Source organism: Pipistrellus hanaki, assembly GCF_964339955.1.
Source record: "Pipistrellus hanaki genome assembly, chromosome: 3".
NCBI classification, from domain to species: Eukaryota; Metazoa; Chordata; class Mammalia; order Chiroptera; family Vespertilionidae; genus Pipistrellus; species Pipistrellus hanaki.
Window position 1 is genome coordinate 37,372,478 of NC_140505.1, and position 25,026 is coordinate 37,397,503.

The following is a 25,026-nucleotide window of genomic DNA, read 5'->3' on the forward strand; positions in this document are numbered from 1 at the left end:
GGGCAGGGCAAGCAGTATAGGCCAATGACTCAGATATAGCACCCACCTGCCAAGTTTGGTGGGGAAGGGCTCCAAAAAGGAACAATAGCCTCTACCAGCACTTTTGTCCGGCTGAACACTGCCCCCCAGCTCTTACCCTGATGCCAGAGAATTCAGTTCCACTCTGTTTTATTACCCAGAAACTTGGTCAAGAGAGGTTAGGTATCGCCCAGTTCCTCAAAGTATAATAAAATTAGTCTTAGAATCTTGGAAGTAACCTAGAAGCCATCTACAGTGGTTATTAAACATTTTCAAGCAGTAAAGACTTTTTTCCTTCTTGAACAATTTTTTTTATGACATCTTAATATGTAAAACAAATAAAGCAAAATTTTCTTACAATACATCTTTTTAAGTTGGAATGTATTCTGTGACTTCCATAAGTATTAGTTAGTGAGAACAGTAAAGCTATTTTGAAAAAATCCAAAAACCCATAATTGGGGTTGTGGTATCTGGTTTCAATCTTCTATCAGATTTAGTAAGCATCCATAAAATTCAAATCAAAATGCAAATTGAATCTCAGAAGTACCCCATGATATTCAGCATACCTCTAATCTAGCTCATCGCATTAGTCATGGACCCAGCAGGAAACAATTTGCACTCTCAAATCAGGGTGCTTTCAGGACAGTCTAAGCTTATTAAAGCATTTTAAAAAGCTGGTATAATACCCCAGGGCAGGTAACAGTGAAGTTGTTACCACCAGTAGACCTGAGGGTGGAGGAGAGGGAGCAGTTACCAGAGGATGGGAGGATATGACTGCGTAGAGGGCTGCTTTTTTGTGTGTTTTGTTTTAATCCTTACCTAAGGATATTTTCTCCATTGAGTATCAGACAGAGTGGAAGGGAGGGAAGAGGAGAAGAGAAAAAGAGAAAGATTGATGTGAGAAAGATGTATCGATTGGTTGCCTTCTGCACAAACTCCAACTGGGGCTGGGGATAGAATCTGCCAACCGAGGTACGTGCTCTTGACCAGGATTTGAAGCCCTGACTCTTGGATCTGAGAGCTGACACTGTAACCATTGAGCCAAACCGGCCAGGGCTACAGGGCTGCTTTGGGAGAGCAGGAGAAGGATTTTGCTGCTCCCAGTAGACCTTGCAGGAAAAGAGCTTGGGGTAAGTATCCAGTCGCACTCTACTTCCTCCTTCTAACCTCTTCCTGGGGCTATTCATTGGCAAACTCTAACCAGAAACCAGAGGGCAAAAGATACTTTGATGCAATTCCTGCATGTCAGCCTCCCAAGACCAAGAGCGGGTTAGAGAGAGTGGAGAGTGAGGATAGAGGGACCCGTGGATATTATTATTCCCCCTTTTTAAAGATAGCAAGAATGAAGGCTCAGAGAATTGAGATGACTTGCCCAAGATGAGGGACAATGATAAGAATCTAAGTTTTCCAATCCCCAGTTCAATCCTCTTTCCACCATTCTTTTCCATCCCTCTAAGTCTGAAGACAATTCTAAGTACAGAAATGCTAATGTCATCCATTGCATGTTTAGATCTGGAATTAAAGGGACAGCTTAGCATAGTCTACTAATTTCCTATATAGGGGGTCAACTGAATCCAATGCTGTTATGTAGTTCTTTGCAAGTCTAAAGACAAACCACAGCTATTTAGGAAAGTAATATGTCAAGGAGCTCTTTGGAACTTCTATCCCACACTCTCAGATCAGCCACTTTCTCATAAGGGTCAGGAAGAATGTCAGCCAAACAATGTAAGGGAGTACATGGAACATGGGTGCTAATTCTGCCCCAGAATTATCCAAAAGTGTCTGTAAAAGCCTAACAGCTTCAGAGAGCTCTTGATCCCTGGTGACATTTGTACTATATTCAGCATGCCTCCCAAAGGTTCTACTCTTGGCCTGCTTCTGATAGGACATTTGCCTTTAGAAAGAGCTCTTCTAAAAAAAAAACCCAACATTCTTGTCAACATGGTGGATAATGACTATAGCCTAGCACTTGTGGCTATGATTTTGGACAATTAGTCATGAGGATCCCTTGACCATGAACTCAAAGACATCTGTGGTCTGAAATATGTTATGTGTGGCTGGTGTCTTATAATTTCTTTGACTCAGTTGGACACTAAGCATGAGCAAGCTTTGTGGTTAGATGAAGGCTATTTATTTATTGATGGTGGGGGACCTTTTCTCTGCCAAGGGCCATTTGGATATTTTATAACATTCTCAGGCCATACAAAATCATCAACTTAAAAATTAGTCTGCTATATTTGGTCAAACATTTAATTAACTCACCCCTAATGTTTTGGCAGGGCCCGACCAAATGATTTCTCGGGGCCTTATATGGCCTGTGGGCCAGAAGTTTCCCGCACCTGGTTTAGGGCATAGCAGTCGACTCACAAAGAAACCACTCAAGCCAGAGTCTTTGAAAACCCTAAGCATCCTGGATATCCCCTCACCATAGGTAACCGTCACGTGGCTGCTCCTAGCTAACCTCACTTAACTCCCCCAGGATGCGTTCTCATCTTGTGGACCAATGGGATCCTATCTCCATGGTTGCCTCTTTCAGTTTACTAATGTCCTGTCTGGCTTTTAGTAAGCTATTTACTCAGTCATGGTTGACTGGAGTATGCAGACATAAACACTGAGCATTTTTCTTTCATGGAGTGTTTGGGGCACTTGGGTAACCTTGGTATCCCAAGCAATTGAAGGATCTTTGTGACCTTCTCTCCTTCATTTCTCTCTCTCTCTTTTTTAAGGGTAGTTCAGCTTCCTTTTTAGTTGTTCAGATTAAACAGCACCAATTTGTTGTGCCTTGGGCAAGGCTGGTTCTTGTCTGCGCCGTTAACACGATTCATCTGCAGCTGTACTATCCAGGGACCTTGTTTTAACCTAGAACACTTTGTGACTTCCCTCATTGTTTAGGATTAAAATGTTACTGCCGTAAACCACTTAAATTTAAATGGACCTGACCACTAGACTCTTCTATGTAGAAAACAGTTTGGCACTAGAAAAGAAGTGGCTATAATCTGAGAGAGTTCTAAAGATCTTCTTATAAGAAAGAGTGACCAGAAATTGTTCCCAAAGGGTGAACCTGCATGAACAATATCACCCCGGTGCTGCAGTCCCATCCTTGATCTGGTGTATAACGAGGTCACACAGTGCAGTGGTAAAAGGCCGGCCAGTGTTTCAGGGTCACAGCAGGAATACCAGGAGAATCAGGTCTTCTGTAGGCCCAAGTAGGCTATTTGACCTTTACATGTGCCAGGGGAGGAAAAGGGTAACAAAGCCTGGGTCCCTGCTGTAAACACACATGCATTTTCTGACTTGATTTAAATGAAAAAACACCACACAACCTTTAATCGTACAGTTAGCTCGGGTTCTTTTCGATGATTCATTAATCCCTCTTCATCGCTATCTCTAATATCTAAAATCTTGTGTGATCCTAATGAATGAGCTACTCTATAATTACATCTATTATAAATACATTTTACTTATTTTATCCTATAAATGTCTCATTTACCCTTAAAGGCACACATTTTCTTTCTCATCTTTTCCGAATAGGCAAATGTTACATAGTACATGGTTAATAGTAGGTTTGACCTGTCTATTAAGCCAAATTATAATTTTATTAACAGGATTAGAATTTAGGAATAGATTTTTGTTTGGTGTATATTAATAGTTCCGTGTTGTTGTTTTTTTTTGTTTGTTTTGTTTTTTGTTAATCCTCACCTGAGGATATTTTTCCATTGATTTTTAGCAGAGTGGAAGAGAAAGAGAAAGACAGAGAGAAACTTTGATAGAAGAGAAACATATCCATTGATTGCCTCTTGCATGAGTCCTGACCCGGGCCCAGGCTGGGCAGGAGCTGCAACCTTAGTATGTGCCCTTGACTGGAGTTGAACCCAGGACCCTTTGGACCTCAGGCCAGTGCTCTATCCACTGAGCCAAACTGGCTAGGCAAACCTTCCATTTTAGACTTATATAAATGTATAAATCTGTTCACTTAGGCCTCCACCCTTAGGATTAATGCTTACCAAAAATCAGTTTTGCTTTTTTTCTGTACATTTCTGTACATTTTTATGTGAGATATATTTGTTATTGTAATTATTTTTATTGAAATATATAAACTGATAAGATATGAAGGTGAAATAAAAGAGAGTTGTCTTTTATAAAAAATATATGTATATTTATTGATTTCAGAGAGGAAGGGAGAGGGAGAGAGAAATAGAAACATCAGTGATGACAGAGAATCATTGATCGGCTGCCTCCTGCAGGCCCCAAGCTGGGGATCAAGCCCACAACCCAGGTGTGTGCCCTGACGGGAAATTGAACTGTGTAGTCCTGGTTGATAGGTTGATGCTGGCCAGATTGAGAGTTCTTTTTTTTTTTTTTTTTTAATGAAAACTTAATAGAATGAGTTGAGAAAGACTTAAAGGCAAGTGACTAAAAAAGGGCTGTTGAATTAGGTGTAGGTGAGGCAACTACTAATGACTGGGGGACAAATTATACACATCAGCTCTCAGATTCTTCTCATGGTTCTTTAAAAGTGTATATATATATTTTTTTTATTGATTTTTTTACAGAGAGGAAAGGAGAGGGATAGAAAGTTAGAAACATCAAGGATAGAGAAACATCGATTCAGCTGCCTCTTGCACACCCTCTACTGGGGATGTGCCCGCAACCAAGGAACATGCCCTAGATCGTAATCGAACCTGAGACCCTTGAGTCTGCAGGCTGATGCTCTATCCACTGGCCAAACTGGTTAGGGCCTTCTCATGGTTCTTATAGCTATTCAGAATAGCAAACATAGGTGATGATCAGAGATTTGGTTTAAAAACAAGAGAGATGATGGGAAAACAAGTCACAGGCCCAAAACTAAAAAAAAAAAAAAAAAAAAAAAAAAAAAAAAAAAAAAAAAAAAAAAAGGCTTTGATTTGAATTGCATAATTTGCATGAAGTGCCACGAGTTTTACAGTAAGTAATACGTGGCTTAGATGTTGGAGAAATGAGATGGCATCTAAATTTTGTGCAATATTCATGTGGAAAGATTATCTACTAATCAACTGCCTGCTCAAAAATTATATTTGAAATCAAAGTGAAAATTATGTAGTATTCTTTTTAAAATAAAATTTTCACCTTTGAAAAAAAAAAATTCACCAACCACCAGTCTTGATTGTGTTGAAAAGTGGGATTTTTACAGTAAATGTATTTTAAAATCTGTAAGTAGGGTTATGGAGTAGGCATAGGAATATGAAGGAATATGTAAAATGTCAGAACATAAAGGCCAGAGCTACAGATGAAATCTGTCCAATTAAAAACGCCAGCATGCTCGAGGCACAGAGCATCATTTTTTCACTATTTGTATAAAACCCTGTAATAGAAACAAATGTGTTTTCAAACCCAAGCTTGTCGCGTTGGAGCAGTGAGTTTGTGAGGCCCCTGTGCAGGAACACAGCCTACCAGAGAGGACTTACCTACTTTGGGTTGCAATTTGATTTTTGGTCTTCCAGATTCCAAGACCACATTAGGAAAGATGGCACAGCAGTTATTAGTCATTTTACTATAAAATCTACTGGAAATAACAGTAATAATCTAACTTAAGTTCTGTAATTTTTGTATTTTTTTACCTTTCTATATTTTTAAAAAATTCTAAAGGGGAATTTTGATTTTAGTAGTCAGAAAATAAGTTATTAAAATAATAAATAATTTGCAGATTTAGAAATATTTAACTGTTTGCAAAAAAATTTGTTAATCCTTACCACAGGACATATTTATTGATTTTTAAAGAGAGAGAGAGAGAGAGAGAGAGAGAGAGAGAGAGAGAGAGAGAGAGAGAGAGAGAGAGAGAGAAGAGAAACAACAATAGGTTGCCTCCTGCACAAGCTCCACCTGGGATTGAACCCACATACTAGGTAGGTGCTCTGACTGGGAATCAAACCTTGGACCCTTCAGTGTACCGGATCAAGCTTCAACCAACTGAGCCACATGGGCCAGGGTTACAACTTGTCTTTTGATCTCCTCCCCTCTGTTGTACCACTACCCAATCATATATTTTCTTTTATTTCATCAACTTTCAGACTCTTGCTCCTGTCTTAATTATCTTCCCCAAATAGCTATAACACCACTATGGCTGTTGCAACAAATGACTACAAATTTAGCGGCATAAAAGAATACAACTTATTATCTTACAGTTGTGTATATCAGAAGTCTGACGTGGGTCTCCTGGGGCTAAAATTGAAGCGTTGACAGGGCTGTGTCCCTTTTTAAAGGCTCTAAAGGTGAAAGAAATTTCCTTGCCATTCCTGGCTTTTATAGGCAATATATGTTTTTTTGACTTGAGGCCTTCATCATCCATCTTCAAAACCAACAAATAGCATTTCTCCATGTCTTTCTTACATAGTCACTTATTCCTCTGAGTCTTCTGCTATTCTCTTCCACTTTTTCTTTTAATCCTCACCCTACCCTAGGATATGCTTTTTTATTAATTTTTGAGAGAAAGAGGAAGAGAGGGAGGGAGGGAGAGACGGAGAAAGAGGGAGAGAGAGGGAGAGAGATAAGAGAAGAAACATTGATGTGAGAGAGAAACATTAATCTGTTGCCTTCCATATGTGGCCAGATCAGAAATAGAACCCACAACCAAGGTATGTGCCCTGACAGGGAATCGAACCCACAACATTTTGGTGTGTGGGAAGATGCTCCAATTTACTGAGTCACACGGCCAGGGCTCTCTTCCACTTCACACATCCCTTGTGATTACATTGGATCTACTTGAATAATCCAGGATGATCTCCTTATTTAAGGGATGGGAGATTTACAGCATCAACTCCGTTTATAACCTTAATTCTCCTTTGTCATGTAACTTACTAGTACATTCACAGGTCTTGGAAAATAGGACATAGATATCTTTAGGGGACCACTGTCAGCCTACCACAATCATTATGTGTTTCTCTTTGCTAGTGTTCATATAGTATATCTCTTTACTTTTAATCACTTTCTAAAAATGTATTTTTAGTTATTTCAGAGAGGAAGAGAGAAGGAGAGATAGAAACACCAATGCTGAGAGAGAATCATTGATCACCTGCCTCTTGTACACCCTATGCTGGGAATTGAGCCCACAACTTTGGCATGTGTCCTGGCCAGAAATTGAATAGTGACCTCCAGGTTCAGAAGTCGATGCTCAACCACTGAGCCACGCTGGCCTGGCTACTTTCAAACACTTTGAGTCCTTGTGTCATAGGTGTGCTTCTAGAAAACAGCATATATATAACTTGATTCCTTCCTCCTCTCTCCTTTCCTCTTCCCTCTCCATACCTTTCCTTCCACTCCTCTCTCTAGTTCTCTCTCTTTCATCCATGGACAGGAAACATTTTTTTGAAATGCAAAGTTTAGTCATTTGATATGTATTCTAATTTCAGATTAATTCAGCTATATTTCTATCATCTTTTTTTTTTTTTTTTTTTTTTTGTGTGTGTGTGTGTGTGTGTGTGTGTGTGTGTGTGTGTGTGTAGTTTTTATTTGCTTTCCTTGGCTTTTCTCTCTGCTGGCTTAGAAGCTACACATTTTATTTCTATTCTTTTGGTGATTACTCTTAAGATTTAACATACATATTTGATATTTAAAAGACCAAAGTTAATCATTCTCTTTATCTTCGTCCTACATATTCAAGAACATTTTGTCTCTAATCTCTCCCCTGTCCTCCCATTTGAAGTGCAATAGGTCTCCAGCATCAATTGCAGTCTCTGTATTAATTTCCTAGGGCTGTCACAACAAAGTACAACCATCTGGGTGGAGAAAATAGCCAAGTTTATTGTCTCACAGTTGTGGAGGCTAAAAGTCCAAAATCAAGGTAGGATTCTGAGAACTGTGAAGGAAAATCTTTTCCATGTTCTTGCCAGTTTCTGGCAATCGTTGGCATTCCTTGGCTTGTGGATCTTTCCAATTCTGTTTCATGCTATGTAAATTCCTCATATCGAGAACATCACCTCGATCTCTGCCTTTATTTCAGTATCCTCTGACTGTGTCCAAATTTTTCCTTTTTATAAGGATACCAGTCACTTTGGATTAGGATCCACCTGAATGACCTCATTTAACTTAACAAATTACATCTGAAATGACCCTGTTTTCCAATAAGGCCACATTTTTAGATACTGAGGCTGAGTATTGCAACATATGAAAATTTGGGGATACAAGTAAACCCATAATGACTACTTACCTTGTTTTTACATACTTTAATTATTCATTATGTTTACATTTACTTATTATTTATCTAATATTATATACTCCTTTGCTTCTTGTAGATTATTCTTTACTTCTGGGTTTGATTTCTTTTTCCTCAAGTACACCCCTTCTTGATTTGAAAATGTCTCTATTATGTCCTCACTCTTTAGTGGCATTTTAGTTGGGTCTAAAATTCCAGGCTGACAGTTATTTTCTTTTGGCACTTTGAAGATATTATTTCAGTGATTAAAATTTATTTGGTTACTGTTGTAGTCTGCAATCTACCTCATCATAGTTGCTTACTACAGTTTTACTACACTGTGACTAGGAGTGGATTTATTTTTACTTATTCTGCTCAGAATTTACTGTTGTTTTGAATCTATTGATTCATGCCTTTTGTCATTTCCAGAAAAATATAGACTTTATAGCTTAGAATGTTGCTTTTGCCCAATTTTCTCTATTCTCTCTATCTTAATAATTTTTTTCTAAAATTATAATTTTTTATCAGATATCTTTAAATATATATATATATATATATATATATATATATATATATATATTATTGATTTCAGAGAGGAAGGGAGAGGGAGGGAGAGCTAGAAACATCAATGATGAGAGAGAATCATTGATCAGCTGCCCTCCACAAACACCACAATGGGGCTGGAAACTGGAACCTGGGCATGTGCTCTTCACTGGAATTGAACCAAAGATCCTTCAGTCTGCAGGCCAAAGCTCTTTCCACTGAACCAAACCAGCGAGGGCTAAAAATGTAAACTTTTATCGAAGAATAATATACATAGAAACATGCACAAAGTGTAAGTGTTCAATTTGATGAATGTTTGAACACCCCTGTTTAACCAGCACCCTGACCAAGAAACAGAACAATTCCAGCTCCTTCAGATCACCATGGACCTCTCCCATTAAAGGTAAGCACGTCTTTACTTCAGTCACTATGGATTAGTTTTACCTGTTTTTTGAGCTTAAAAAAATAAAAAAAGAAACCATGCGGTATGGACACTTGTTTCTCTTTCACTCGACGTTATGAAATGACCCATACTGTTGTTTGCAGCTATAATTGATTCATTCTTGTTGCAGTGTGGTATTTTATTGTATGAGTTCCACCTAGAACTTTTATTAGAAACAGGTTGGATCACTTTTTTCCCCCATTCTTTATATCTCACCTCTCTTTTATATTTTCCATCTTTCTAACTCTTCGTTTCATGCTATGTAAATTCCTCATACCTTTAGGTTCACTAAACCTCTACTAAGCTACATTGAATTTGCTGCTTAAGTGAACAAGTTAATTTTGAATTTCAATGACAGTGTTTTTCATAATTTAAAAAGCTCTGTTTGGCCCTGTTAAAAATAGTCTTTTCTGCTATGTTTCTATTCATCTTAAACATATGTCCTTAAACTCAGATGACTCTTTTAAATGAAATTTTGGAGGGTCTAACCTTGATATTTGTTGTGTATATTGACTTTTTTCCTTGGTGTGGTGCAATTTTTTTTTCTCATCAATTTTGTAATTTTGAAGTGTGTGTGTGATTGTTCAGGGAGTTTTTACATTTGGGACAGTAGTAAAGTTTTGTTGGAGGATTTATCATGTGTGCTTCTGCCTAGAGTCTCAGACTCACATGTATCATAAGGTTGGGGCTAGCTTTCAGATTAGTTTCTTGGGTTGGAGTTTTCTGTATTATAAAGGTAATATATATTTGAATATATCTATATATATCTATATATATCTACACTAATAAAAGAGAAACATGCAAATTGACCATACCTCTGCTACACCCACATGCCACACCCACCAGCCAATCAGGAGAGAGTATGCAAATTAATCCAACCAAGATGGCGCAGCCACAGAGCTGGAGCAAGCAGGAGTCTTGGGTTGCCCTGGTGATGGAGGAAGCCAAGCTTCCTGTCCGCCCTTGCTGGCCCTGGCCTCCTCACAAGGCTACAAAGTTTCAATTATAGAAGATAAACAAATCCCAGATACTTGTTTCCAGCTGGCCCTGGCCTCTGCTCAAGGAGGCACTGAAAAAAGAAAAAAAAAGGGGGGGCTGGGAGCTTGGGTCACTGGTAATTAATTGATCAGGCCAGGATGGGATGGCAGTTGTGGGTGACTAGGCTGATGAGGGCGGGGCCGTTGGGGGTAAGCAGACAAGAAGGGGGCCAGTTGGGTGTGAGCAGGCTATCAGTGGGGGTCAATTGGAGGTGATCAGGACAGCAGGGGGGGGGCAGTTTGGAGTGAGCAGGCCAGGACGGGGGCAGTTGGGGAGGAGCAGGCTAGTGGAGAGAAAAGGTGGGGGCAAGCAGGTCAGCAGGGGAGCATTTGGGAGTGATCAGGGTGGTGGGGGAGGCATTTGGGGGTGAGCAGGCCAGTGGCAGGGGGCAGTTGGGGGCGAGCAGGCTGGCAGGCAGAGTGGTTAGGGGCAATCAGGCAGGCAGGTGAGCGGCTGGAGCCAGCAGTCCCAGATTGTGAGAGAGATGTCTGCCTGCTATGGCAGCTTAGGCTCGATCCCTGTAAACTGGCAATAGGACATCCTTCAAGGGGTCCCAGATTGGAGAGGGTGCAGGCCAGGCTGGGGACCACCCCGCCCTCCCTGCACGGATTTCATACACTGGGCCACTAGTATGTGTGTGTGTGTGTGTGTGTGTGTGTGTGTGTGTGTGTGTGTTTGGCTTGAATAAGGTCCAAGCTGTGGTTCTGAATTCTCACGGGAGATTTTTTTCCTTCTGCTCAGAATCCAAAATTAAGTCAGACAACAACCTTTGCCTAATAAACTATTTGTGATTCAGAGAATGTTAAAAATAACACAGTCAACAATGTGACTTCCACAGTGGGGCATCTGACTCCATGACATAACAAATGGTCACTGGAATTTTAGGATGAATCTAGGACTGGGACTTCAATGAATTCTTTTGGAGGAACGGGCTAGGAGAGAATGTGGAAATTAGCAAGGATTGGTAACAGGATATAAGAGAGGCAGAACAACATATGAGCAGGTGAAATGAGTGGGGTAGTCCTAAGGCTAATTGTCTGCACTCTGAGCATTTGTCTCAGTATCACATTTAAACTATCTTTATGCTTAGCTTGAGCTCTTCGCTGGACTGAGGCAGGTTCTTAATGACACAGAACCTGGCCAATGACGTTTTCAAAATTTTGAATTATGTAGTAGTGTCCTTTGTCCTTTCTGACTTTCCCCATCCTACTTGCTAGAGCCACTGTCCTTCCCCCTCTCAATCCAATGCCTCTAGGACAAGACTCTCAACCTCAAATACCTATGTGGAGTGGTAATGAGGCAGCTAAGTTAAATTAATTAAATGAGATGGAATGGTGACTCAGAGGCATGGCGATCCAAGGGCATATGACTCTCAGTTACAGCTTATTGTTATTAAATGGAAATGCACAGTCTGGAATGGGAATTTGGATTTTTTTCTTTAAAGAAAGAAAATATCTAAAAATGTTGGCAACTCATTCAGTTATAAAAATGTGCTGTGCTAACCAAAATTCATCCGTGGGCCGCATATGGCCTGCAGGCCACTGGTTTGCAACTATTACTCTAAGATGCCTTTCACAAGCTTCTGGGAGACTAAGTTTTCTCATGCCATGGCAGCAACTATTCTCCCTCTGGCTACCTGTCAAGTAATATGTCTTGCTTTTCAGATTACTTGCATTCTCAATCCTCCACCAAATACCACCTTTCTTGAGTAGCCACAATTGAACAAATCTTCACTAATGTGGAGAAAGGGGAAAACTCCCCCTTCCCTCCTCTGGTTCTACTTATTTGTTGAATAATCAAGTGGATATGAGAAAGATTGATAAGAGAAAATCATAGTGGATTCTGTGCACACAAGAACCCCTGCAGGAGAGAGTCAGAAACCCTGAATACATGAGAGGTTCAGAGACTGAAAGAGAATGAGGAATATATGACACTCTGAGCCAAGGAGGAGAGGTAAGACACCTTGGGACTTCAGAGAGTCATTGCAGGGCGATCGGAAGGGAAGATGTTCATTTCAACAGAAGTTAGGTCTTCAATAAAGATAGCTCCTTTCTGGGGCTATCCCTTCTCTCCGGTAATCTTATTATGAGCAAGGCCCTGATTAAAATTCTTCTAGGTAGTTAAGGGTGAAAGGAAGTTTCTGTTGAGTCCACAGAGACTTGATGGTCTTTAGCTCAAAATCCACATGTCACAAAGACACATCTTGGGGTGCCTGAGCCCCCACACTCCCAGGATGCAGTCCGCTGGACTGAATTACAGTGGGCACTTCCGGCCCTGGAGCTCTTGGAGCAGCGTCTTGTGCGCATGACTAATGCAGGCAGCCTGGAGCGTCTGTGAGCATGAGCTTGGGAGCCAGATGATAATGCCTCCCGGCTTTCCACTTCTGAGAGGAGTAAGCCTGTCCAAGAGGCCTATCCCTCTAGATAAGGTTATTGGAAATGTACAATCAGGATAACAATTCCTGGCAGCTTTGCTGTGCGGCTGCTTTAATTTCTGATGTGTGCAAAAAGCTTATTTTTGTTCAGATGATGGCAAATCTGCAAAGATGGAAAAGCTCTTAGAAATTGTCTAAGTCAAGCCTCTCCCTGTGCTCATTTTGTAGACAAGGAAGATTTTGGTTCAAGGAAATTGTCCAAGGCCTTGGCTAGCCAAATCGGTAATTCATTTGCAACATTTATTTTTCATGATAGATTTATGGTGGAATCGACTTATAATATCTCATCGCTCATCTGAGAGGCGATGAGATATTATAATTATTTAATTATTTAATAATTTAATTATTAAAGCAGGACAATTGCTCAAAAATCTATCAGGTTAGAGGATTGGGGGAAAAGACCTGGGTTCCCTCATTTGTCATCTGTGCAACGATTGCTTAACCTCTTTAAGCCTCAGTTTGGCTTAAGGAAGTATAAATATGGTTTCATCTCTTTAAAGAACTAAGACTAAGCCAAGATGATAAGTTTCTGACTGGCAGAAAAACGGGTCTCTCCTTTCTGCGGCTGCCCCTTCTCCAGCTGTTAGAGCGCCCTACGGGGAGGGGTAGGTGGTTGGTGGCCAAGCCAGAGTTGATCAGTTTGCTGTTGCCACTGCTCTTCCTTGTTGCACACTGTCCCTGTCAGAGCCACGTCTGAGCCCTCCAGAGGCTTTCTACAGTTAAGAAAAGGCTGCCCCTCTGAGCAGACACAGCTCAGTGGCCTGAAACCTGGGCTAGATTTCAGCCCCCATTTGCTGCTTTGAGCTGTATGTCCCTCACCCACCTCCATAAGGTGGCTGGGTCAGAGAGGACGCCGATTGCCTGACAGAAGGATGCTGGCGGGATGCGGAGTGAGGTCTGTGCTGGTCTCTGTGGGCCTCTGAGGGCGGGCTGGTCCCGGGCCCCATTGGGCTCACAAGGACACAGCTCTTACAGTTCCGCGATTCCAGCTCATTCACCTGCCATTCTAGGAGGCGGGCGGCACCTGGGGAACACTCGCATGGCCTCCTTCTCCTCCAGGGATAGCCACACACTGTGCCCTCAGAACACGGAGGGTCTGAGTCAGCCCCTTTCATGGACTCCAGCTCCATCCCCCTCCCCTTTTTATATTTTAGGGACCCACCAGAGAGTTATCCACCTAAAGAGGACACAGATGACTTCTGGAGCATGCCATGGTTGAGCAAAACATAAAACCAATGCAAGGTAAATTTCCCTCAAGATAGCTTCAAACATGTGAGTATTGTTTTGTATTGTGGCCTTCAATTTGAAGTTTATGCTGTAAATAAGATTGATTGTGGGAAAACATAAGCTGGGTGTCATAATCTTCAGCTGGAGCCTCCAAGGATCTGGACCTTTCAACAAGCCTTTTTTGGGGGGCGGGGTGAGATTTGGGAGGGGGTGTACATTGGCTGTGGCTGTCATTTACACGTGAAATTGTGGTGCAGGCTCACCCTCCCAGTCTCCTCTGACATGTGATCTGGGTAAACAGATGCTGAGGCTTAGGGGCCCAGCCTGGGGTCACTGCCTAGAGTTGCTTTACCTGGGGGTTAGCTGCCTGTCCACAGGGCTTTTCCTCATTAGCATTGCTGCTTTTTCCGTCTTCCCAACCCTTCAGCCACTCCTCCCCTTCCCTCCCCCTTTCCAGCTAGCTCTGTTAGAATCCACAGAACCACAGTTAATGATAAACAGGAGGCTCATTTTCCTTTGTTTAGAATTCTAGCAAGACTACCCAATTAAAAACAGCAACAAAACTGCCCAAGCTCAGTTAAATCAAACCAAGGGTTTCGTGGAAACACCAGCCAACGAAACTAATAAATCATTAACTTGAAGGGACCTTGGAGGCCCGTTGCCTGGCTTGCTTTGCCAGGTGACAGAAGGTTTGGAGCCTTCTGACGCAGAAGGAAAGTTGGTCATGACCTTCCCTGAGCACAAATTTCCTGGGCTCTGCCAGCGAAGGGTCCAAAGCGGTGCTCTGTCGCCACCTAGTGGTCAGTGCATGTACATCGGCTGCCATGCACAGATGGCCTCTAAGATTATGGTGACATCCTCCAGAGAAAATAATGCCCTTGGATGTAACCAAAGTGCAACCAAGAAAATGTGACAGATGCCGAAGCAGACCTATTACAGGACCCCCCCTGCCTCTGACACCGACGCCTTAACAGTGCTGGCGGGGGAAAGAAGTGGAGAGAAAAACTGGAAAACGTGTAAATTATTTGTGAAGTTGGAATTCAATTGCAAAACGGCAGGAAGTGAACCAGAGGAGGGGAGAGACAGGAGGAGCAGGGGCCAGCTCAGAAAGCTCTGCTGCTGTTTTGTTTTCGGAAACAGGGAACAGGTAGGGACTTTGGGGGAGATGAAGTCTAGGTTGTTAGAATATTTTCCTATCTGGTTTTCAATGCTTTTTGCCGCTTGATTTGCAGTGGGTCACAGGAATGAGCTAGACCTTAAATCAAAGAAGGCTATGTTTTATTTATTTTACATACAAAATTAGGACAACTCATCATGTTATTTTAATATTTTGGGCAGCTGGGTGAGTGGAAAGTGAGAGGGGAGAAACTTGCTCGAAGAATGGTGGGATGCCAGGGACAAACATCTGCTAGGTCTTCCCTGTGAGCAGGCACCTTCCCAACTGTGCTCTGATGGAAGAGAAAACAGCAGCATTGTGACAGTGCGGCAGGAGGAGGGAGTGGGATGAGATGGAAAGGAAGGTGAGCTGAGGGCACAAAACCCCTCCCGGAGCCTCTGATGGAAGCAGAAAAGTAATGAGGCAAGAGCTTTTATACTGGATCCTGGCCAGTGTCTGCTTCCTCCCTTCCCCTGGGGCAGGCACCGCTTGGTGTCAGCAGCCCCGAAGGGCGGGAGCACCTTTTGTAAAGGATGTTCTCTTCATGTAAGTCAAATAAGCTGGTATTGTTTTCTTCATAAAACTATGCTGTTAGAACATAAATTGTGCTGACAGCGATGCCTCAGTCAATGATGGGATACTTTTGAGAAGTGGGTCATTATGCAAACATCACACAAACTCACCTGGTATTGCCTACCATATGGTATAGCTCTGTGGTCGGCAAACTGCAGCTCGCAAGCCACATGCAGCTCTTTGGCCCCTTGAGTGTGGCTCTTCCACGAAATGCCATGACCTGGGTGAGTCTATTTTGAAGAAGTGGCGTTAGAAGAAGTTTAAGTTAAAAAAATGTGGCTCTCAAAAGAAATTTCCATTGTTGTACTGTTGATATTTGGCTCTGTTGACCAATGAGTTTGCCGACCACTGTTGTAGGCGACTGTAGCAAAATGGTATTTGTTTACCTAAACATAGAAAAGTTGCAGTAAAAATATGATATACTGTACTTTTATAGGACTGGTGTGCTGTAGGTTTACACAGGCATCACCACAAACATGTAAATAACATCATTGTGCTACCCTGTTAGGATGTCTATGATGTTAGGTCACTGGGCAATAGGATTTTTTCAGCTCTTTTATGATCTTACTAGAGGCCCGGTGCATGAAATTTGTGCACTGGGGAAAGAGGAGGGGGCGAAGGATTTGTCCCTCAGCCCAGCCTGCACCCTCTCCAATTTGGGACCTCTTGGATATCCCTCTCATAATCTGGGACTGCTGGCTCCTAACCACTTGCCTGCCTGCCTGCCTGCCTATTGCCCCTAACTGCTTCTGCCTGCCTGCATGATCACCACCTAACCATTCCCCTGCCAATCCGGTCACCCCTAACTGCCCTGCCCTGCCCTGCTGGCCCAATTGACCCCAACTCCACTCCTTTGCTGGCCTGTTTGCCCCCAACTGACCCTCTCATGCTGGCCTGATCACCCATAACTGCCCTCCCCTGCTGGCCATCTTGTGGCGGCCATCTTGTGATGTCATGAGGGTGTCGCGTGAGGGCACAGGGGCCACCTAGGCTTTTATTAGTATATATGGGACCACCATTGAATATGTGGTCCATAGTTAACTGAAACATTGTTATGGGACACATGACTATATTATGTACCTTTGTACCAATGTTCTAAAACTTTAGCAGGCTCTAAATGCCCACCATCCCTCCTTCTGATCCACCCATCCATCCATTTTTCACATGCTCAGGTTTGAGTCAGACAGTATGCTAAGTACTGAATATTCTTTGGTGCTCAGTGCTCCAGGGAATTCATCCAGCACCAACCACATTCTTCTAGACTCCAGAAAAGCTGTTTCCCTCTTCATTGAGGAGATGTCCTATTCTTGTAAAGTGTTGCCTGCTCAGCCAGTTGGTGGCCCATGTCACTCATGGAAAGAGCAGATGGCACCTCTCCTTATTTATCACTGTGTCTATTGCTTACCACCCCTGGGATTTCTCTATTATGGTTGAAGCACAAAAAGCTTCAGGGATTCTTTGGCACTTTGCTGTGTGCACTGACTTTCCCAGCTCAGCCAGAGGTGTCATCCACAACAGGCAAACCAAACTGACAGGAAGTGCCACCAGCTCATGCTGCCACTGCTGCTGTGGGAGCTGGCTTCTTAGTGGCTCCCTGGAGGTGACTGTTATAGTAATAAGGATAAATACAATTTGAATAAGTATTAAAGTGTGGAATCGAAGTGTGATATCTGAAAGTATGGAATGGAATGTAAACAAACTGATAAGCACCCTTGAGTGGCCTGTATGTAGGAAATAGATAAAGTGATCTGTACCCCATATGTAAGACCAGATAGCAAGGTTCCTGGGACCTGCTGATAAGACACACTGAAGACACATCTGAGCACTGAAGACACATAAAAAGAGCAAGCTCCACAGAAGATCAGAGATGTTCCTTCTGCTCCTCCACAGGGGGTCTCTCTCCACTTCCCCTGCCTGCACAGCCAAAGCTCTGCCTGAGCCACGGACCATGAGCCATTGTGAGAGGCCTCAACTCAAGCCAAGCTGCAGCTGCAAAGTCCTCCGTGAACCGTGTGTGTGTGTGTGTGTGTGTGTGTGTGTGTGTGTGTTATTAGTGCGGATCCCCGGGTGGCCTGCCTAGGATTCTGGAACCCACCAGGACTCTGGTAAATAAACTGTGTGTTATTCGTGCATTGCATGTTTGTCTCCTGTGTAATTTATGCTAGGTGGATTATTAATTAAGTACCTTGGGTCGTACGTGTCAGATTTCTGGCTGAGGCACCCTAGGTCATCTGTGCATACGTCCTTTATGGAGTTATTGGTACAGTGATACAACCAAGGTATGGGGTTTAATGTCTCAGGAGATTGGCAGGAGCTGGTTGACACATTTTTCACTGTCTCCTCCCTGATGGGCTGCCGAGACATAGTTTACACTGTTTCTCTGGAGACGTCTTTCATGACAATCCAAGTTTTGGTGGCACTGTAGCCATCTCAGTAATGCACAACCAAATTTTTTCTTTCCTTCCTTTCCAGTTTTATTATTCCCCTCCCCCTCTTTTCTCCTCTTGAGTCCTTAGGGTTACACTCTCAACAATGTGTTGACATTTCAGTTTTGCCTCAAGCTCTGTTTTGTAGGGACCTTGAGCTAAGGCAATTCACATGCCCATTTGGAACCAATTACTGGGTGTAGGGTATTCAGATGCCCTCTCCTGTGGTGGTGAGGAGTGAGTTTCTGTGATGGAAATTCCCACCAGGATGAGGTATATGGGGGAGGAGTTCCCCACAGGATGAGAAGAAGGCTAGGAAAGGGTACTGAACTGATCCAAGTACACTTGCAGCAGTCCACTGCACCATCCTCTCTGCATGAAGTGACCAAGAACTCATCATTATAAAGGCTTTGAGGCCCTGTTGAAAAACCACCATAAAGGGCATATGACTGTTTGAAAGTCAGGGATATAATGGGAGAGTTGGGCCATCTCTGTGCTGGGCTAAAACAATGTTTTTAACCTATTTTTTTTTGGGGCGGGGGGAGTTAAGGATGAGCACTCTTTTAAATTCTTTAGAAAAGTATCAAAATACAAACACTTGTGTGCGCACATGCATAATTATGGGTATACTTCCAGGAGATCCATGGATCCTTTGGAACCAACCCATTTATGGACTCTAAGGTGAGAAAGGGACCTATGTAGGTTATTTTAGAGAATTTCTGGCTTATAGCTTTGTCTGGTATGTGGAGTATAGAACATTAAAGGAGGAAAAGGTGTGAAAAAAATTTTGTGTGTGTGTGTGTGTGTGTGTGTGTGTGTGTGGTGTGTAGTATGCTTCTTGAGGGATCTGAGAATCATTCAGATGGTTTGTAGGAGGATAAATTAGTGTGTTTAAACACTCTGTGTGTTAAACCTTAGGCTGAGAATGTTTCAGGGAGAGGATCACTGTTAAAGACTCTTGTGGCCGGGGTCTGTTCCAGTGAATTTTAGTAAATGGGCTTAGGGCAGTCAACCACTTTCTCAAAATTTTTTCTTTAAGTAGTGGCAGACCTGGGATGAGAACCCTCATCCACACACAGAAAGCCACTTGCTCCTTTTGCTTTCGGGAAAGCTTTGTTGTCTGTCTGGGGCTCACTGAAGGTTTCAAGGGACACAGGGCCAGCTCCCTATTAGTCTTTTTAGACAGCCATCCACAGAAAGCAGAATGATAGCTGTTGTTCTGGTCTGCCCAGCACCACTTTCTTCTTCTGGGCCAGCACTCAGATTTTCCTGTGGGGAAATAACCCTTCCATTCTTAGTTCGGGGTTCAAGAGTGACCCACCCCGACTGCTGAAACCAGAGGTGGCACGTCACCTGATCCTGGTCAGTGAGAGAGCCCCTCCTTTAAAGAGGAGTGGAATTAAAATCAAAAAGTACTTGATTGAGAAAATGGGCATAAGCGTGTCCTGCCCCGGAATTTGGAAAGAGACTCTTTCTATTGGGATTGCTCACTGGCTGATGTAAGGCTGAGACTGTAGGTTCGTTCACACTTGGGCAAAGGCTGCCTGACAAGAAGCCAGACCAGAGAAAACGAGCTCAGACATAGAGTGTGAGGCTCCGGGCCCTGAGGTTCTGTTTTGAGCTATCGGAATTCAGTTGTATTTGAAGCCAGCCACGCTTCTGGTCTTGATAGTTATTCCAAGAGCCAGTGAATTCTCTGTTTTGATGAAGCCAGGTTAATTGGGTGATTGTCATGACACCTGAGGGAGCACTGCCCAAAATAGAAAGTGTCTCAGTTTGATAACTCAGGTTATTAATATTGTACTGATGTGACCTTGATTGCTAATTTAGTTCCTACATGGTCCAGTTAGCATTGCTGAGAGAAAGCTACACTCTCTGAGCATCTAAAAACAATAAATAAATAAAAAAAGATTTTGGGAAAACAAAAATGCTGAACTAGCCTAACTGTGTGGCTCAGTGTTTGAGTGTTGATCCATGAACCAGAGGGTGAAAGTTTGATTCCTGGTCAGAGCACATGTCTGGGTTTTGGCTTGATTCCCAGTGAGGGACCCACAGGAGGCAGCCGATTAATGATTCTCTCTCATCATTGATGTTTTTATCTCTCCCTCTCCCTTCTTCTCTGAAATCAATGAAAATATACTCAAAAAATTTTTTTAACTATACATCCTTCTTCACAACAAGCAGAACAATTCCTACTGATGATGGATTAACATTGCTATCTCTATTTACAGAGAATAGAATGTTCTAGAAAGAATGTAGCTGGTATATTTATTTGTATTTCTAAAGAAAATGATTTCAACACTTTAGACAACATGAATCCTGAATTGCATTGAAATAATTGGCATAATAAAACATATGTGAATACTGAAAGGATGATCCAAATATAGAAATCAAATGGATTATGGACCAAATGCATTTTGTTAAATCATGTAAATTTTTAAAGAGGAGTGGAATTAAAATCATTCAAAAGAAAGTAACTTTAACAATGAAAAGTAGTATTGAAGGAATTTATTTTCCTACAAATATCTGTAACAATAAATGAAAATCTTTCATCAACATCTTTCAGTATCAACAGCGCCTCAGTACTAATCTGATATCAGAATTTTGGTATTTTTAAGCAATTTATAACAGAACCAATTTCAGTTATGCATTTTGATACAATATGTTGTAGGAAGAAAATTAAACTTATGACACAGAGGAGGTGTGAAATGTGTTCTATGAATAAATTGGAAACTTGTCTGCTTGATCTGAAGACAGATTGAGACATCTATCAATAACCCTAGAGAAAAATGTCTCCCTGGTCTTATAATCAAATAAAAAAATTCAATTTATATCTTTAGGATGTGGAGGCTGCCAATTCTGACAGATTTTTAAAAGTCATTATTTCATATAGAGTTTGAATTGAGGTACTGAATAGATTATATTTCCAAACTTTTGAGAGCCATTAGGATTATGATAACATTAGAAATAGGATGCAGCCCTGGCGGTGTTGTTCAGTGGTTAGAATGTAGTCCTCCACACTGAAGGGTCTTGGGTTCAATTCCCCATCAAGGGTACATACCTGGATTGTGGGTTCAATCCCAGGCCCTGGTCAGGGTGAGTGCAGGAGGCAACCAAAAAGTATATTTCTCTCTCATCCATCTCTTTCTCTCTCTATTCCTCCCTTCCCCCTTCCAGTCTCTCTAAATATAAAAGGAAAAAATATCCTGGATCGAGGACTAGCAACAATAATAGGAAGAATGTATTGTAATATAACTCAAACATGTGTTTAAGGGTGATTGCATTAGCATATAAGACATTCTCAGCAGTGCTTTAGAGTCTGCCCACCAGCTATGTTCCTGAGGGTGTAGTACTGTATTTTTCTGTGTATAAGACATCCCCCACTTTTCCAACCCCAAATCAAGAAATCAATATTTAAACTTAAACAGGACACATTTTTATTTAGTAACTAGAGGCCTGTTGCACGAAAATTTGTGCACTCGGGGAGGGGGGCGGGGGGGAGGAGCGTCCCTCAGACTAGCCTGTGCCCTCTTGCAGTCTGGGATCCCTTGGAGAATGTCCACTTGCTGGCTTAGGCCTGCTTCCTGGGGTCCCGCTTCCTGAGGGATTGGACCAAAGCTGGCGTCAGACATCCTCTGGCAGCCCGGGACCCCTCAGGGGATGTCTGACTGGTGGCTTAGGAGTGGGCTTAAGCCACCAGTCAGACATCCTTGGCACTGCCGAGGAGGCAGGAGAGACTCCCGCCACTGCCACTGTGATTGCAGCCGTCAGCCCAGCTTGTGGCTGAGCAGCACTTCCCCTGTGGGAGCACACTGACTGCCAGGGGCAGCTCCTGTGTTGACTGTCTGCCCCCTGGTGGTCAGTGCATGTAATAGTGACTAGTCATTATGCTGTTAGGTCAATTTGCATATTATTTTTTATTCTATAGGATTTTTATAGAATCTTTTTATTCTATAGGATTACCGCAGGTAATGTTTACATACCAGTACTATGATATTATGCAGCACATCACTTTATTCAACCTCTGTTGCATTACTGCTCTCTTTTTCATCACTGTTAGTTCCAGACATATCAATTTCTGCAACTTCTATTGTAGCACTGTTGTCTTCTGAGTCACTGTCTATATATTTGAGATCATCCTCATAAACTGGTGGCATTTTCTGAGCTAACTTTGTTCGTGTTCTCATGGCCAACACTTCTCTCCTCATGAAATTGAAGCACCATTTGTATTTCCTGTAAAATCAACAATGTTCATTTTGCTTGCAAACATTCTTGCCTGACATTGAATAAGCATGGTTGACACACATAAGCCACTCTGGTGCTGCTCCATAATCCAAGTCTTAAGCCTCTGCTCCAAGTTTGCCCATTTTGCTGGTTTTCCTCTTAAGGCCTTCTTCCTTTTTGGCATCTTCAGGAGTTGTTCTTCCTGTTTTCTACACTGTCTGATCCTACACTCAATGAGAGAAGCTCCAAATTGTCTCTCTGCAGCTCTATTTCTGTGCTCTTTTGCACATAACTGATTACATTCAGTTTGAATTTTGCAGAGTAAGACAATTGCTTACCAGTATTTATCTTTTTATTTTTTGACATCTTTATGGGCTCAGAACACTCTGGTCCCAGTTGCATCTGCACACTCTTCATCTCCACCTCCAATTATGGCATCAGCTGATGTTAGTAACAATAAGGCTTGTGAGTGGAGGAAGCCTGTTTGGCAAGATATGGGAAGCTACGCACCTGCACGGCTCCCTCCTCAGCTGACTTCTGTGTGTGTATAAGACGCCCTTTGATTTTTAGTCTAAAAATTTTAGGAAAAAAATGCATCTTAAACATGAAAAAAATATGGTAATTCCCTTTAATTCAGAGTAAAATCTTGCTGTCATGTTTAAACTCCTCAAAATATAAAAATACAGCATTTTCAAAGACCCAAGAATCTTTGAATCATGGTGTATAAATCACCCAGCTGTCACATCAACAGCCAAATCCAGCCCGCCAGGCCTTGCAATGTGGCCCGCACCGCGCTGTCATCACTGCACTCCACTGTCAGTTTATGACATTGTCAGTTTATGACTGTTCAGTCAACCATTCAGCCCGCGATTTAGGCTGGATTTTAGATTTTGGCCCCTTCTCTGATTGAGTTCGACACCCCTAATTTATCTTATTAACACATTAAGCACCCAGTCACTGGTGACTGACACTATACTTTCTATCTGGAAGACAAAGCAGGCTGGGTGCTTAACATGTTAAAATACTAGAGTCCTGGTGTACAAAATTCGTGCGTGGGTATGATCCCTTCCCATGGGTGGCCAACCAGGCCCCACTCCCTGGTCAAACTCCTGGCTGAACTCCCAAGGGAGGGTGTAGAGCAGTGTTTCCCAAACTTCTCTCATGATGAGAATCACCTGGTGGAGTTGTTAAACTACAGATTCCCGAATCCCAACTAAGAAGTGCTAAACTAGAATTTTTGGGAACATATAGGTAAAATTGTATACTTAACTAGTGCTCTGTCTTAGATTCTAGTTTAGCACTTCTTAGTTGATATTCAGGAATCCGTAGTTTAACAACTCCATCAGGTGATTCTCATCACGAGAGAAGTTTGGGAATCACTGGTGTAGAGGGCAGCCTGGGAAGACTCATGAGCAATTTTCCTTAATTATCGTCAGCTGAACTCAAGGCATAGGCAGAGCCACAGCTTGGAAACATGTTTTCCCAAGATGGTGGACATGTTGTCAGCTTGGCCTTCATATCAGCCCAGGTGTTGGCAGAGGGGGGACTAGATATGTAAATCCAGGCATGGTAGGGCCTATTTAAGAATGCAAATAAGTTGGTGTTACTTCCTGGTATTGGGGGTATAAAATAAATGCACTGGGAGGTGCCGTAGTTGTCGTCATGGTCGTGGTTGTCTTCCTGCCTCTCCAGCAGACAGTATGGTGACCCACCTAGCTCTCAGCTTGAAATCTATCTCTGTGTCTTCTCTCTTTATTTCTATTATTTCTCAACCCCAGGCTGCCTCCATTTAGTACCGGTTCTTTCATCTCTCTTTCCGTGCGGGACACGGAAAAGGGAGATCCCCCCATGTCTGGTCCCTGCTGCATCAGGCCCCCGCAAGAGGGGACAATTTACATATTAGGCTTTTATTATATAGGTTATTTTTACTGATTTGAGAGAGGAATGGAGAGGGAGAGAGAGAGATGGAAACATCAATGATGAGAAAGAATTATCGATCAGCTACCTCCTGCATGCCCCATACTGGAGACTGAGCCTGCAACCAGGGCATGTGCCCTGACTGGAATTGAATCATGACCTCTTGGTTCATAGGTTGATGCTCAACCACTGAGCCATACTGGCGAGACACATCAGCAGCTTTTAAAAAATAATTTCCAAGAACTGCAAAGTAACTCATTACTTTCTTTAATATCATGCAGTTATTATGGAGTGGAACATAATTAAACTAGTAGCTCCTCAAGGACTTTGATGACAGGTATATGTAAAGTCTGTGAGCTATAAGTCACATTTTAAGTCATGTTAATGGCAGTGTTTGAAAAGAAGCACTCAGACAATAAAACACCATGTGGTCTGACTTTGTTGCGGAGTGCCTTAAAATAAAACTTTTGTTGTAGTTTTATCCCATTAATCATACTTAGGTTAGGCTGACATAAACACAATGATCATTTTCCTTCAAATTCTTGTAGGATGGATGCTGAACTTCTTCACGGTTTCCGTGTATTTCAGACATCAACTACATTTCTCCAACTCTTGGATAAGTTGAGGAGATCATTGTTTTTTCTCCTCTGTAACCTCACACAGTGAGGTATAATTTCATTCACTTACTTGATAAGCCTTTATTGGGCACTCATGAAGCAGAATTCTATCTGGGATCTCAAGGAGATCATAATTTCACCAAAAGACAAATAAATGAACTTCCAATGATAGCCCAGTGTCAAGAATGCTCCATTGCACAGGGAAGCTATCAGGTATATTGAAAAATAGCTAATGTCTAGATTC

At 42.2% G+C, this 25,026-nt stretch overlaps 1 long non-coding RNA gene across 5 annotated transcripts in view; it reads left to right on the forward strand.

Annotated features, from left to right (window-relative positions):
- Nucleotides 1-630: 630 nt before the first annotated feature.
- LOC311620718 overlaps nucleotides 631-25,026 on the forward strand; it is a 33,619-nt gene continuing 9,223 nt past the window's right edge. Inside the window, exons 1-5 of one of the 5 annotated variants that reach the window (XR_014794733.1) lie at nucleotides 631-1,148; nucleotides 4,189-4,294; nucleotides 9,067-9,131; nucleotides 13,797-13,914; nucleotides 17,489-17,703. This is a non-coding gene — a long non-coding RNA (uncharacterized lncRNA). Of the gene's footprint in view, nucleotides 1,149-4,188; nucleotides 4,295-9,066; nucleotides 9,132-13,796; nucleotides 13,915-17,488; nucleotides 17,704-18,660; nucleotides 18,706-25,026 lie in introns of all 5 variants that reach the window. The other 4 variants (XR_014794734.1, XR_014794735.1, XR_014794736.1 and 1 more) reach the window with 4 other exon arrangements.